The 13,009-nt window shown below is 41.8% G+C and overlaps 1 pseudogene; it reads right to left on the bottom strand.

The window, feature by feature from the left end:
• The window catches only part of LOC116887992, a 40,871-nt pseudogene extending 40,094 nt beyond the window's left edge, over positions 1–777 (bottom strand).
• Between the last annotated feature and the right edge of the window lie 12,232 nt (positions 778–13,009).

Genomic DNA, 13,009 nt, shown 5'->3' with positions numbered 1-13,009 from the left:
TATTACGTATTGTCTCAGATTCTCTTCTTCCATCTCTTTGTATTCTGGTTGGTAGTTTTGTATCTATATTCCTTGTCTCTTCTTTTGGTTTCTATATCCAGGGTTATTTCCATATGTTCTTCTTGATTGCTTCTATTTCCATTTTTAATTCCTCTCCAACTGTTTGATTGTGTTTTCCTGGAATTCTTTCAGGGATTTTTTATGTATTCCTCTCTGTAGGCTACTTGTTTATTAATGTTTTCTGCCCCATGTTTCTCTAAGGGAGTTCTTCACGTCTTTCTTGAAGTCTTCCAGCATCAGATGGCCTGCCATGATTTTGAAAACTAGATCTTGCTTTTCTGGTGTGTTTGGATATTCCATGTTTGTTTTGGTGGGAGAATTGGGCTCCGATGTCAAGGTGTAGTCTTGGTTTCTGTTGCTTGGGTTCCTGTGCTTGCCTCTACTACATCAGATTATCTCTAATGTTACTTTGTTCTGCTATTTCTGACAGTGGCTATGACTGGTCTCTATAAGCCTGTCGTCAGTGTGAGGTGCTATAGACCTGTTTTACTGTTTTCTTTCCAGCCAGTTGGTGGGGATAAGTGCTCTGCTTTCGCACAGTGTAGTTTTTCCCCTCATACAGTCTTCAGCTGGTTCCTGTAGCCCTGTGTTTTGGGATTCACGGCAGGTCACTTGCATCTGTAGTGTTGGTCTTACCTGGTGGTCCCTGAGCTCTGTTTTGCTGTGCACGAAAGTGCCGACGGGCTCTCCTTGTGGCAGCAACCAGGAAGGTCTCATGCCGCACTCTTCCAGGGAGTCTCTTCTGGCTTTCCTGGGTAGGCATGTCTCGCCTCTCTGAAGGTTTCAGCTCTCCTCCCATGGGATTGTTTGGGTAGCGAACTGCTTGATCCTGTCTGTTTTCACTGCAGGTTCGGTGGTGTCTTCTGGCAGGGGTCACATGGCTCCTGGGCTCCTTCTCCCACGGGAGCCCAGAGGCCCTTCAGCAGTTTCCTCTTGGGCCAGGGATGTGGGCAGGGGTGGGCAGTGTTGGTGGTCTTTCCGGGCTCTGCAGCCTCAGGAGTGCCCACCAGGCGGTGAGGTCTCTCTCCCAAGGTTCTGGGAGCAGAGGCAGCTGCAGGCCGATCCTTGGTGGGACTTCCATCTGTCTCCTCTTAACTCCTGCTCCCACCTGAATAAATTCTATTCTGCTTTGTACTGTCTGTCATGCGGCTGGTCCTTCAGGAAAGGGATACCTCTGCCTGGCTTCAAGAAATTACCCCTCTCCCCATACCTGAATACACATCAACAAAAACATATTCCTTTTTCCACTTTGTTTTTATCTAAACACAACCTTTGGTGCCTAGACTCAGATTTAGAAACTCCACATGTTCTCATTGCCCCTGTTACTCCATGAAGAACCAACACTCACTAGCTTAAAACCAAGAAAAAATGGTAAGTCCTCCCTGCCACTAGTCAGAGTAAAGGTCACCATGGGTGGAGGATATCTTTATCTCAGAGATACCCAGTGATGCCCTTGAAGATGGAGATACTGACTCTCATTCTAGGATATTTTCCCTTGGGTGAGGTTTCCTCTTTCCTTTAAGACAGTTTCTTTCTCATTGCTGAGAAAGCCCAGGCCTAGGTGAACTGTTCTCTGTAGTTAAGAGCACATCCCAGAGCATAGTCCCCAGACTATCACATGATGACCTGGTGATCTGGCCTTTGCTAGAAATCTGTTTGGTTATTAATAGTATCTTCAGCATTCTGGTAGGGGAAGTTAATAAAAATTCTCACACATGGGTTGCTCTTTGCTGTCTTGTCCCTATTTACTGAGATTTCCTGATCTAATTCACAGTAATCAGAAAACAATATCTTTACATTGTCACAAAGCTGGCACTTTAAAACAACTCTTGTGATATCAATCCACAGCACCACCACAACCCCCCAAACTAAAAGCAGGAGGAAACAACATTGGGGAATTGGGAACACCTTAGCACATAAAGGTTAGGCAGAAATTTCATGAGGACTGGTCCTCGCTAGCTTCTAGAGGAAAACCTTTTGACGATTTTCAGTGTGACTGTGTGTGAAATCTTTTAGTATTCTGACAGGTGTGAAAAAGGAACTGTGCATGTGGACAGACCCATCCTGAATGAGGTTCAGCGCGTGGACTTTAACCCAGCGTGGCAGAAGTTAGCAGGTGCAGTTACACTCTCCCTGCTGCAACAGACCATCTAAAATTCTCACGCAGGCATCAGTGGATTTTCAGTAGTGTTTTCCCTGCAGTCGATCTTGGATGGTCCTGCCCCTGTCAGAATGGTCCAGCTTCCATACGCCAAGGAGTCTCAGCATTTCATGGCCACAGAGCAGCCTCTTAGTGTCTCAAACAAGTGATTTAACAAACACAAATTGTCTAACTCAGATATGACCAATCAGTGTAGCTCTCCAATCTTATCAGAAGACTTCTAATTATTAATGTACTTAAATATACAGGAAAGGACTTCGACCCTTGGGAGACTTACCTCACTAAACCAGTTTTTAACACTACCCACTTGGGATTTGCAGCAGTTACCAAAAGCATAGGCCTAGGTAGAGACACTTTCTGGTGAGTCTGGTACTCATGGTAACCCTTACATGGTCCAGGTGATGACCTGAACATTTAGCCTGGTTGTCCATTTGTAATTTGTTATTGAACTTTTTCTCAAGATGCCAGTAAGAATAGTTCAATAACAACCCAGTCCTCAAAAGGATGCCTAGTCATCTTCAACCAGGCCTTCAGGGTCTCCACTGGAAAGTCTCCTTTAAAAATCTCAAATCTCTGAAATTAGCACTTCGATTTGAGGGGCGTCACCAACAGCCTGCGCAGTAGGACATGAGTTACTGACTCATCGATCAATGGCTCTTAATATATGCAATACTTAATGCAAGCACTATTAAGATCCAATGCTGTATGTAATCTTCATACTTTGCCAGTGGTTGTAGAATTGAAAGAAGTCCCCCATGCCCCAAGCATTTACCTGTCTTTGCTGGAACATCCTCTCACTCTGTTCTTCTTGTTCTCCAACCCAACTTCTAGCCGTGAAATCTACACACCAACTCTAAGCCAAGTCTTTCTCTACTAATGCAAAATGTGTTTTTCTATACTATGCAACCTGTCAAAGTTAAATTACAGTGTGCTATATTTTCTGTATAAACTCTCAACAAGTGATTTAGCAAACACAAATTGTCTAACTCAGATATGACCAATAAATATGGCTCTCCAATCTTATCAGAAGACTGCTAGTTATTAATATACTTAAGTTTATGACAGACAGGGTTGGGGATTTAGCTCAGTGGTAGAGCGCTTGCCTAGCAAGTGCAAGGCCCTGGGTTCGGTCCCCAGCTCCAGAAAAAAGAAAAAAAAATGTTTATGACAGACAGAATCCCTGAAAAACTAATAGCTTACCCATCAAGGTCTCTGAAGATATGAACACAGCTACAAGATAAATGCCTGGTTTGTGATATGAAAACCACTGAGGCACCCACCATTGCTACTGCCAAGTTTGGTCTCACATTGTGAAAGCAATGGAGACTCCGTAATACTTCATATTGCACTCAAAAGCAATTGGAGCTCATTTTCTCATTTCTGGCATGTTATCTATGCCTCACAATTGAGTCATTTCTCATTTCATGTCAAATATCTAATCCACAGGAGAGGTGTGTGGGGTGTGTGTGTGTGTGTGTGTGTGTGTGTGCGTGTGTGTGTGTGTGTGTGCGTGTGTGTATGTTTCAGCATCTTGTCTGTCCAGGTGCTCATCAGATCCAGGGATAGCTCTGGGAGAGGTTACAACCTCCAGACAAGTCTCACATACAGACCCAGATGGTTTCTAGTGGAACTCTATTCTCTGATTTACTTGGACAGATGGTTCCACTGACTCTGGACAACCAGGAAACAGCCTATTCTCCTAGTCTGGACCAATATTCCCATACCAATTTTCTAGGTGTCACCCCCAGTCAGCAGGAAGTAACTAAATATGTAATGACCCTATTCCTCCACTATTTAGTCTCTAACTTGTTTTTTCCATTTAAGCTAAAATGGAGAACTTTTAGTATTTATCTAGCTCTGCCTGATTTACCTGGAAACCATTTTTTTGACTTTCACTGCAAAGGCTGGCACATCCTCCTCTCTCTCCTGCTTCTTTTCTTGCTTCATTTCTCCCTTACCCTAGCCTCCCATTCTTTCCCCTTCTCTAGCCTCATTGTTGACCTCTCCTCTATTCTCCTCCTTCCTCTCTCTCCTCTCTCTCTCTCTCTCTTCTCTCCTCTCTTCCTCCCCTCCCTCCCCTACCTATGTCTCTTTGTCTCATCTGCTTTTGTCTGTCTCTGCTACCCTTGTAACTCTCCTTCTCATGCTCTGAAAAACTTTATTCTACACTACACTGTCCATGGTGTGGCTGGTCCCTCATGGGGAAGGGATGCTTCAGGAACCCCACAGAAGCAACTTCCCCATACCTGACTTCACATCCACCAAACATTCCTTTCCCTCCTTAATTTGATATAACACAATACTCTATAAAGGGTTCCTTTTCTATTCTTATGGCTATTTTGTTTTTTCTTTTATTCTAAATCTGCTACAATAGCCTTTTCCTAACCTTCCAATACTCAACATTGGAGATACTTTGTTAGGGGAAAACTAGGACCATCACATATATATATATATATATATATATATATATATATATATATATATATATATATATATATATATAGAAACTCCATCTGCTTACTTGAGTTATGCAAGGTACCAGGATTGAGATTCCTTTGCATCCTTGTTTACACCTCCAACATCCCTAGCTCTTTCCTTTGCTTTCCTTACCACAACCTAGGTAACTGCCTCCACAATGCTTTTATATGCATGTGTTACAGATATTGGGTGTACCAAAATGAATCCACCAGCCATGCTGGCACCAGGTGTGGTTGTTAACCTTAAAATTTATTTTCATCTTTCCATCAGTGATCCCTGGGATGAAGGATGGCAAATGGGAATTATAGTTAAACTGTACTCTAATGACTATGCTAAATTCCCTGGAAGCAAATCTTTCATCAGCTTGTCCCTACCTTTAAATTGCTCTTTACCCACATTAACATACTTCAACAGGAAAATCAAACTCATAAGTAGGTCGAAGCCACATTTTCTTGGCTACAAAACTTCCAATATAAAGTTGACTTTCCTTCCCCTAGTTAATGGTCCCAACTCCTCTCAATACTTCACACTTCCCTTTCGCAGCCACTATTTGCAGAAGTTCCCACAGTTGTTTCCATTAACATTTTGATCATAAACTGGATGGACCTTTACCCACATGAAAATCACAAAAATGTCCACTCTTGACTCTACACCTCCCCCTTTGCCCTATATAGCACCCTTTCCAAGATTCCATCCTACATGATCCTTTAATATCAGGTACACCAAGGCAATATATGCAAACCCACCTCCCCATTTCTGAAGCAACACTATAGGTTCCTGCATTAAACACTTTTTTCAAGCTTTCTGGACCCTGTAATGATTGTTCCAAGGTTTATCTCTATGACCCTGAAGAACTCCCTGTTTAGCTGGATGGAGTTAAAAAGGAGAATTTCATCACTCTGGTCATCACACTGACTCTCTCCATCTCACTGGGTGCCACAGGAACCACTGTAGCAGTCCTGGTCCACACATATCATCTTGCTAACTTCAAAAGCAGCTTGACCATGCCATGGCTTCCATCCTGGACAGTATTGAGTCTCTCCTAGTGACAGATCGCCTCCAGGCAGGGCTTGTTCTCCAAAACTGGAAAGGCCTGGACTTAATGACTGATAACCAAGTCTAGCATTGTGTTGGGCAAGAAATGTTACTTCTATGGCTAGTGGAAGGAGACATGCAAATGCTCAAAAGCCTTAGAGAAGATCTCTAGTTAACCTGAATGCCCAACACTTCTATTCCTGGGCCACCAAATCCTTTAGTAGCTTGGCTTCTTCTGCTCCTTGGCCCTGTAACTGGCCGTTGGAGCCACACTCGAACTTGCACCCCTGTCTCATCTAATTTATAAAAGGGCAGATAGGTAGATTTATAAAATTACTGACTGTTGGGTTACTGTTCAATACCAAACTCTTCCCAACATAGATGCTAATAACTATGATGACATCTCCCCTTTATAAAACAAAAAGGAAGATATGTAAGGTAAGTGTAAAGGCAAGGGCCAGGCTTGGAGCAACAGTGAGATCTAGATGTGTCTAAAACCTGAAATTATCATCTTGAGACCTTCAGAATTAAGGATTACTCCCTACTTGTTATGGCCCTGCATGCCACAGAGCATATAGCCTTAGGATACCCATCTCTACCACTACTGATGCAGTCATACATATTGATGGCCAAATTATAGGTTTAACTTCCTCTCTCCTGGCAAAAACCTGGTCCAACAAGCACTTGGAATTCTTTATATAAATGTAGCATTCCAAGTATTTCATCCTGACCTAATAATGTACACTCACGTTGAAAAACTCTACCCTCTCTCCAAGGTCTATATTTTATAACCCCTAGTGGTAATACTGAAAGGTGTATTGAAGTCTTATGCTCCTCCCCGTCACTCTGTCTCTGTCTCTGTGTCTGTCTCTGTCTGTCTCTGTCTCTCTCTCTGTCTCTGTCTCTCTCTCTCTCTCTCTCTCTCTCTCTCTCTCTCTCTTTCTCTCTCAACAACTGAGTTCCTCCAACCTTCTCTGACAAGCTTCATTCCTTTCATTTGGGCATGGTGGGCAACTGTGCCTTAACACCAGGAAGGCAGAAATGGAACTGGCCTGAGGAGCACTGCAGAAAACATGGAGGAAGTGTGCTTAGTATTTTGCTTTCAATGGCTTGCAAAGCTTGTCTTCTTAAATTTCCAGTACAGGACCACTTTCCCATGGTTGGTAATAGTCACAATGATCTTGACCTTCCACATCAAACAATAATCAATAAAAATGCCTCATAATCATGTCTCTAATATTTGGAGTAATTGGTCAATTTCTATACTGTTTTTACTGATATGACTAGGTTCGAATGAAATTGGCAAAAATTCATGATTCCAGCCCTAGTTAACATTGACACACTAAAAGATCACTTCAAGTTGTACATTTAAATCTTTGTTCTCAAGGTCTCATTTTTAATGTCTCAATAAATTATTCTCCTGGGTTTGGGGATTTAGCTCAGGTGGTAGAGCGCTTGCCTGGGAAGCGCAAGGCCCTGGGTCGGGTCCCCAGCTCAAAAAAAAAAGAACCAAAAAAAAATAAATAAATTATTCTCCTATGCAAATGCAGAAGTGAATGCTTGCAGCCAATCATCAAACTTAGCTCAGAGACCAAGGTGGGGGAGCTGGCAGAAGGGCTGTTAGAGTGGAGGGGGATTGTAGCACCATGAAACAATATTGGCTGGCCAGACCACCCAGTGTTCTCAGGTAGTAGACCACAAAGCAAGGAGTTAACAGGGAGGGATCCATGGCTCCAGATACCTATCACTAGTAGAGGATGGCCTTGTTTAACATCAGTGGGAGGGGAGGCCCTTGGACCTGTGAAGGTTTGATGCCCCAGCATAGGGGGGTAATGGAGTGGTAGGGTAGGAGTGGATAGGTAGGTGTGGGAGTACTTTCAGATAGGCAAAAGGGATGCAGGAGAGGACAGATGAAATAGGGTGGTTGTAGAAGGCAACTGGGAAGGGGTATATCATTTGAGATATAAATGACTTGCATGATTAATAAAAAATATATAAAATAAAATAAACTACTCACCCACATTTTAAAGTCACATAGACTTTAACATTTCCATCATTTCAATCTTTAATGTCTTTTAAAAATAATATGGGGTCTTTTACCTTTGGAAGCCTTTAAAAAAGAAACAAGCATTCATTTCAAAACCAAAACATCAGGGCATATAAAAAGTGCTAGATTGTTTCATCTATGGAAAGTTTGTGACTGAGCAAAGTCCAATGCAGCAAAGGTGCTCTCTCTCTCTCTCTCTCTCTCTCTCTCTCTCTCTCTCTCTCTCTCTCTCTCTCTCTGACATGTGATGTGCTAGAAATGAGAGATTTTGTTTTGTTACTTTTTCAAAATTATTTCACAGGATAATGGGTTTCACTATGGTAATTTCATATATCTTTATTTGTCCATTCCTGACCCCAACTTGTTCCCCTTCTTCCCCTGAATAACCTGCTTCTATGAACAAAATTAGTTATTCTTTGATTTTTCTATAAAATTAATCTGTCGTGTCAATCCAAACTATATTTAAATGAAGACTCTCAATTACTGATTAGACTGCATTATTCCTCTAGTTACTTTTCCTTCTTTTCTTTATTCAACTTTTTACAGCCCAGTTTTTATCCCACTTCTGGTCTACCTTCTGACTGCTTCACGTTCCACAACTCCTCCCCCACCCTTCTCAAGAAGATGTTCCTCCAACCCCACACACCAAACCTTCCTACTACCCAGGGTCCCAAATCTCTCTAGTGTTCGGTGCATTTTCTCTGACTGAGTCTAGATTTGAGAGTTCTTTTCTGTAAATGTGTTGGGAGCCTCAAATCAGGTGGTATATGATGCCTGGTTGGGGGCTGCATTTTGAGAGACCCTGAAAATCCAGGTGAGTTAGGATAGCAGGTTTTCCTAAGGGATCACCCTCCTCCTCAGCTTCCTCTAGGTTTTCCCTGATTCAACCACAGGAGTTCCCGGCTTTTTTTGTTTTGTTTTGTTTTGTTTTGTTTTGTTTTGTTTGTTTGTTTGTTTGGTTTTTTTTTCATCTTTACTAACTTGGGTATTTCTTCTTTACATTTCGATTATTATTCCCTTTGCCGTTTTCCAGGCTAACATCCCCCTAACCCTTCCCCCTTCTTTATAGGTGTTCCCCTCCCCCTCCCCCCCCACTACCGCCCCCCCCCCACCAATCCCCTTCACCGGGGGTTCAGTCTTGGCCGGACCAAGGGCTTCCCCTTCCACTTGTGCTCTTACTAGGATATTCATTGCTACCTATGAGGTTGGAGCCCAGGGTCAGTCCATGTATAGTCTTTGGGTAGTGGCTTAGTCCCTGGAAGCTCTGGTTGGTTGGCATTGTTGTTCATATGGGATCTCAAACCCCTTCAAGCTCTTTCAGTCCTTTCTCTGATTCCTTCAACAGGGTTCCCATTCTCAGTTCAGTGGTTTAATGATGTCATTTGCCTATGTATTTGCTGTATTCTGGCTGTGTCTCTAAGGAGAGATCGACATCCGGTTACTGTCGGCTTGCACTTCTTTGCTTCATCCATCTTATCTAGTTTGGTGGCTGTATATCTATGGGCCACATGTGGGGCAGGCTCTGAATGGGTGTTCCTTCTGCCTCTGTTCTAAACTATGCCTCCCTATTCCCTCCCATGGGTATTGTTGTTCCCCTTTAAAAGAAGGAGTGAAACATTCGCATTTTGGTCATCCTTCTTGAGTTTCCTATGTTCTGTGCATCTAGGGTAATTCGAGCATTTGGGCTAATATCCACTTATCCATCTGTTGGACTTAAATATCTGCACTTGACTCTTTCAGCTTCCTTTTGGGCCTTTAGGGGGCAGAAATGATATGCCCTTGTTTGTAAGCTAACCATAGCATCAATAATAGTGTCAGGCCTTGGAGCCTCCTCCTGAGCTGGATCCCAATTTGGGCCAGTTACTGAACCTCTTTTTCCTCAGGCTCTTCTCCATTTTTGTTCCTTCAGTTCGTGATGCCAGGAATAATTCTGGGCTAGAGTTTTTGACTATGGGATGGCAACCCCGTTCCTCCACTTGATGCTCTGTCTTTCTAGTGGAGGTAGACTCTACAAGTTCCCTCTCCCCATTGTAGGATATTTTTTTTCTTTTTCTTTTGGAAAGTACAGACTACTAAATAGTTTGAGTAGATGTTCTAGGTTAGGAATGCGTTTGGTGGTGTATTTCTTCCAGTTAGCGTAATACCAGCTAAATTTTGCCAGCAAAATGGGAGAGCCATTCCTATATTCTACTTTTACAGTTGCCAAACATATGAGTATCTTAATTTTTTAAAAATTGGATATAATACTTTATTTCCATTTCAAATGTTATGCCTTTTCCCAGTTTCCTGTCCATAAGAACCTCCTACACCCCTGCCCCCAAAGGATGGTTACCCCATGAGGGTGTTTCCCACACCCTCACCCTCCTTTACCACCTCCCCGAACATTCCCGTTCACTGCGGTTCCAACCTTGGCAGGACCAAAGGTTTCTTTTTCCACTGGTGGCCAACAAGGCCCTCCTCTGCTCCATAAGCAGATGGAGCCATGGGTCAGTCCATGCATAGTGTTTGCATAGGGGTTTATCTCCTGGAAGCTCTGGTTGGTTGGCATTGTTGTTCTTATGGGGTTGCAAACCCCTTCAGCTCTTTAAATCCTTTCTCTAATTCCTCCAACGGGGTTCCAGTTCTCAATACATTGGTTTGCTGCTAGTGTTCACCTCTATATTTGACATGCTCTGGTTGTGTCTCTCAGGAGAGATTTATATCCAGTTCCTGTCAACATGCACTTCTGAGCTTCATCAATCTTATCTAGTTTTGGTGACTGATGTGTATATATTTTTGTCACATGTACGGCATGCTGTGAATGGGATTCCCTCAGTCTCTGCTCTAAATTCATAGATATTATTGTTCCACCTTTTAAAAAGGAGTAAAGCATACACATTTTGTTCATCCTTCTTCTTGAGCTTCATGTGGTCTGTGGATTGGATCTTGGGTATTTCGAGCTTTTGGGCTGACATCCACTTACAAGTGAGTGCATACCATGTGTGTTTTTCTGTGTTTTGGTTACCTAACTCAGGATGATATTTTCTAATTCAATCCATTTGCCTATGGATTTCATGTAGACATTGTTTTGGGTAGCTAAGTATTACTCCATTGTGTAAATGTACCACATTTTCTGAATCCATTCCTCTGTTGAAGGGAATGTGGGTTTTTTCAGCTTCTAGCTATTTTAAATAAGTCTGCTATGAACACAGTGGAGCATGTAGACATCTGCTGTCACCTGAGTTTTTTATCTTATTCATTCTGACTGGCGTGAGGTGGAACCTCATGGTTGTTTTGCATTGCATTTCCCTGATGACTAACAATGTTGAACATTTCTTTAGGTGTCATTTGATATTCCTCAGCTGAGAATTCTAGGTTTATCTTGGTACTCCACTTTTAATAGTGGTATTTGATTCTCTGGAGTCTAATTCTTGAGTTCTTTGTATACATTGGATATTAGCTCTCTATAGAATGTAGGATTGGTAAATATCTTTTCCCAATGTGTTGCTTATAGTTTTGTCCTAATGACAGTGTCCTTTGCCTTACATAAAGAAATTTTGCAGTTTTATGAGGTCCCATTTGTCAATTCTTGACCATAGAGCATAAGACATTGGTGTTTTGTTCAGGAAATTTTTTCCAGTGCCCATGAGTTCATGACTCTTTCCGACATTTTCTTCTATATGTATGAGTTTATCTGGTTTGATATGGAGATCCTTCATTCATGTGGACTTAAGCTTTGCACAGGGTGATAAGAACGAATCCATTTGCATTCTTCTAAGTGGTGACCTCGTGTTGAACCAGCAACATTTGTTAAAAATGCTATCTTTCTTCCATTGGATGGTTTTAGCTCCTTTGTCAAAGATCAAGTGACCATAGGTATGTGGGTTCATTTCTGCTTCTTCAATTCTGTTCCACTGATCTATCTACCTGTCTCTGTACAAGTACCATACAGTTTTTTATCAGTATTGCTCTGTAATACTGCTTGAGGACAGGGATGGTTCTCTTACTATTGAGTATAGTTTTCACTATCCTGGGTTTTTTGTTATTCCAAATGAATTTGCAAATTGCTCTTACTATCTCTATGAAGAATTGAGTTGGAATTTTGATGAGGATTGCATTTAATCTATAGATTGCTTTTGGAAATATGTTCATTTTTACTATATTAATCCTGCCAATCCATGAGCATGGGAGGTCTTTCTGTCTTGTGAGATCTTCTTCAAGTTCTTTCTTCAGAGACTTGAACTTCTTGCCATACAGATCTTTCACTTGCTCGGTTAGAGTCACACCAAGGTTTTTTATATTATTTAGGACTATCGTGAAGGGTGTCATTTCCTTAGTTTCTTTCTCAGCCTTTTTATCCTTTGAGTAGAGGAAGGCTACTGAGGACATTTCATCTAAGGCCCTTAGCTTTGTGTCCTGAAGTTGCCTTTTTTGATTCCTCTTGCTCACCCTCAGGTCTTCAGTCCTGCCCCCACACCCCTGCAAATAACTGATCACGTTCCCATCTTCTCCTCCCTGTAGCCTTTCCAATACAGGCCCCTCCCATCTCCCTCCTCACTCCTATGATTGCTTTCTTCACCCTCCCAAGTGGGATTGAGGCATCCTCACTTGGGTCTTTTTTTATATTAGCCTTCTTGAGTTCTGTGGATTTTATTCTGGGTATTCTGTATTATTTTGGCTAATATTCACTTATTATTGAGTACATACGGATCATATTCTTTTGGGTCCAAGTTACCTCCCTTGGGACAATATTTTATAGTTCTATCCATTTGTCTGCAAAACTCATGATACTCTAGTTCTTAATAGCTGATTAGTATTACATTGTATAAATGAACCACATTTTTTGTATCCATTCTTTTGTTGTAGAATATCTGGGTTGTTTCCAGCCACTAGCTTTCACAAATAAAGCTGCTATGAATATAGTAGAACATGTTTCCCTGTAGCATCATGGGACATCTACTGGGTAATATCTCTCAATTGTGCAAACAAACAAACAAACAAACAAACAAAATAACTCTATGTGAGAACTGAAAATGAGGAGTAACTCCATGATTTGAGATATTTAAGTATCTTAAGCCTTTTTTTGGTTTTAATGAAGTAATTCCGAGAATCCAGGCATTGGATGGTAAGATTTAACCAATGTGTGCTGAACTTCTAACTAAGGAATATGTACATATCACACATATCGTATCTTATGAAGTATCTCCTTCCTCAGTATTTTAAACAATGCTCTCCATAACCTTCTGATT

This window comes from Rattus rattus, chromosome X (assembly GCF_011064425.1).
Source record: "Rattus rattus isolate New Zealand chromosome X, Rrattus_CSIRO_v1, whole genome shotgun sequence".
In the NCBI taxonomy this organism is placed as follows: Eukaryota; Metazoa; Chordata; class Mammalia; order Rodentia; family Muridae; genus Rattus; species Rattus rattus.
Note: the sequence above shows the minus strand (reverse complement) of the source record. Positions and strands in the feature narration are given on the sequence as shown.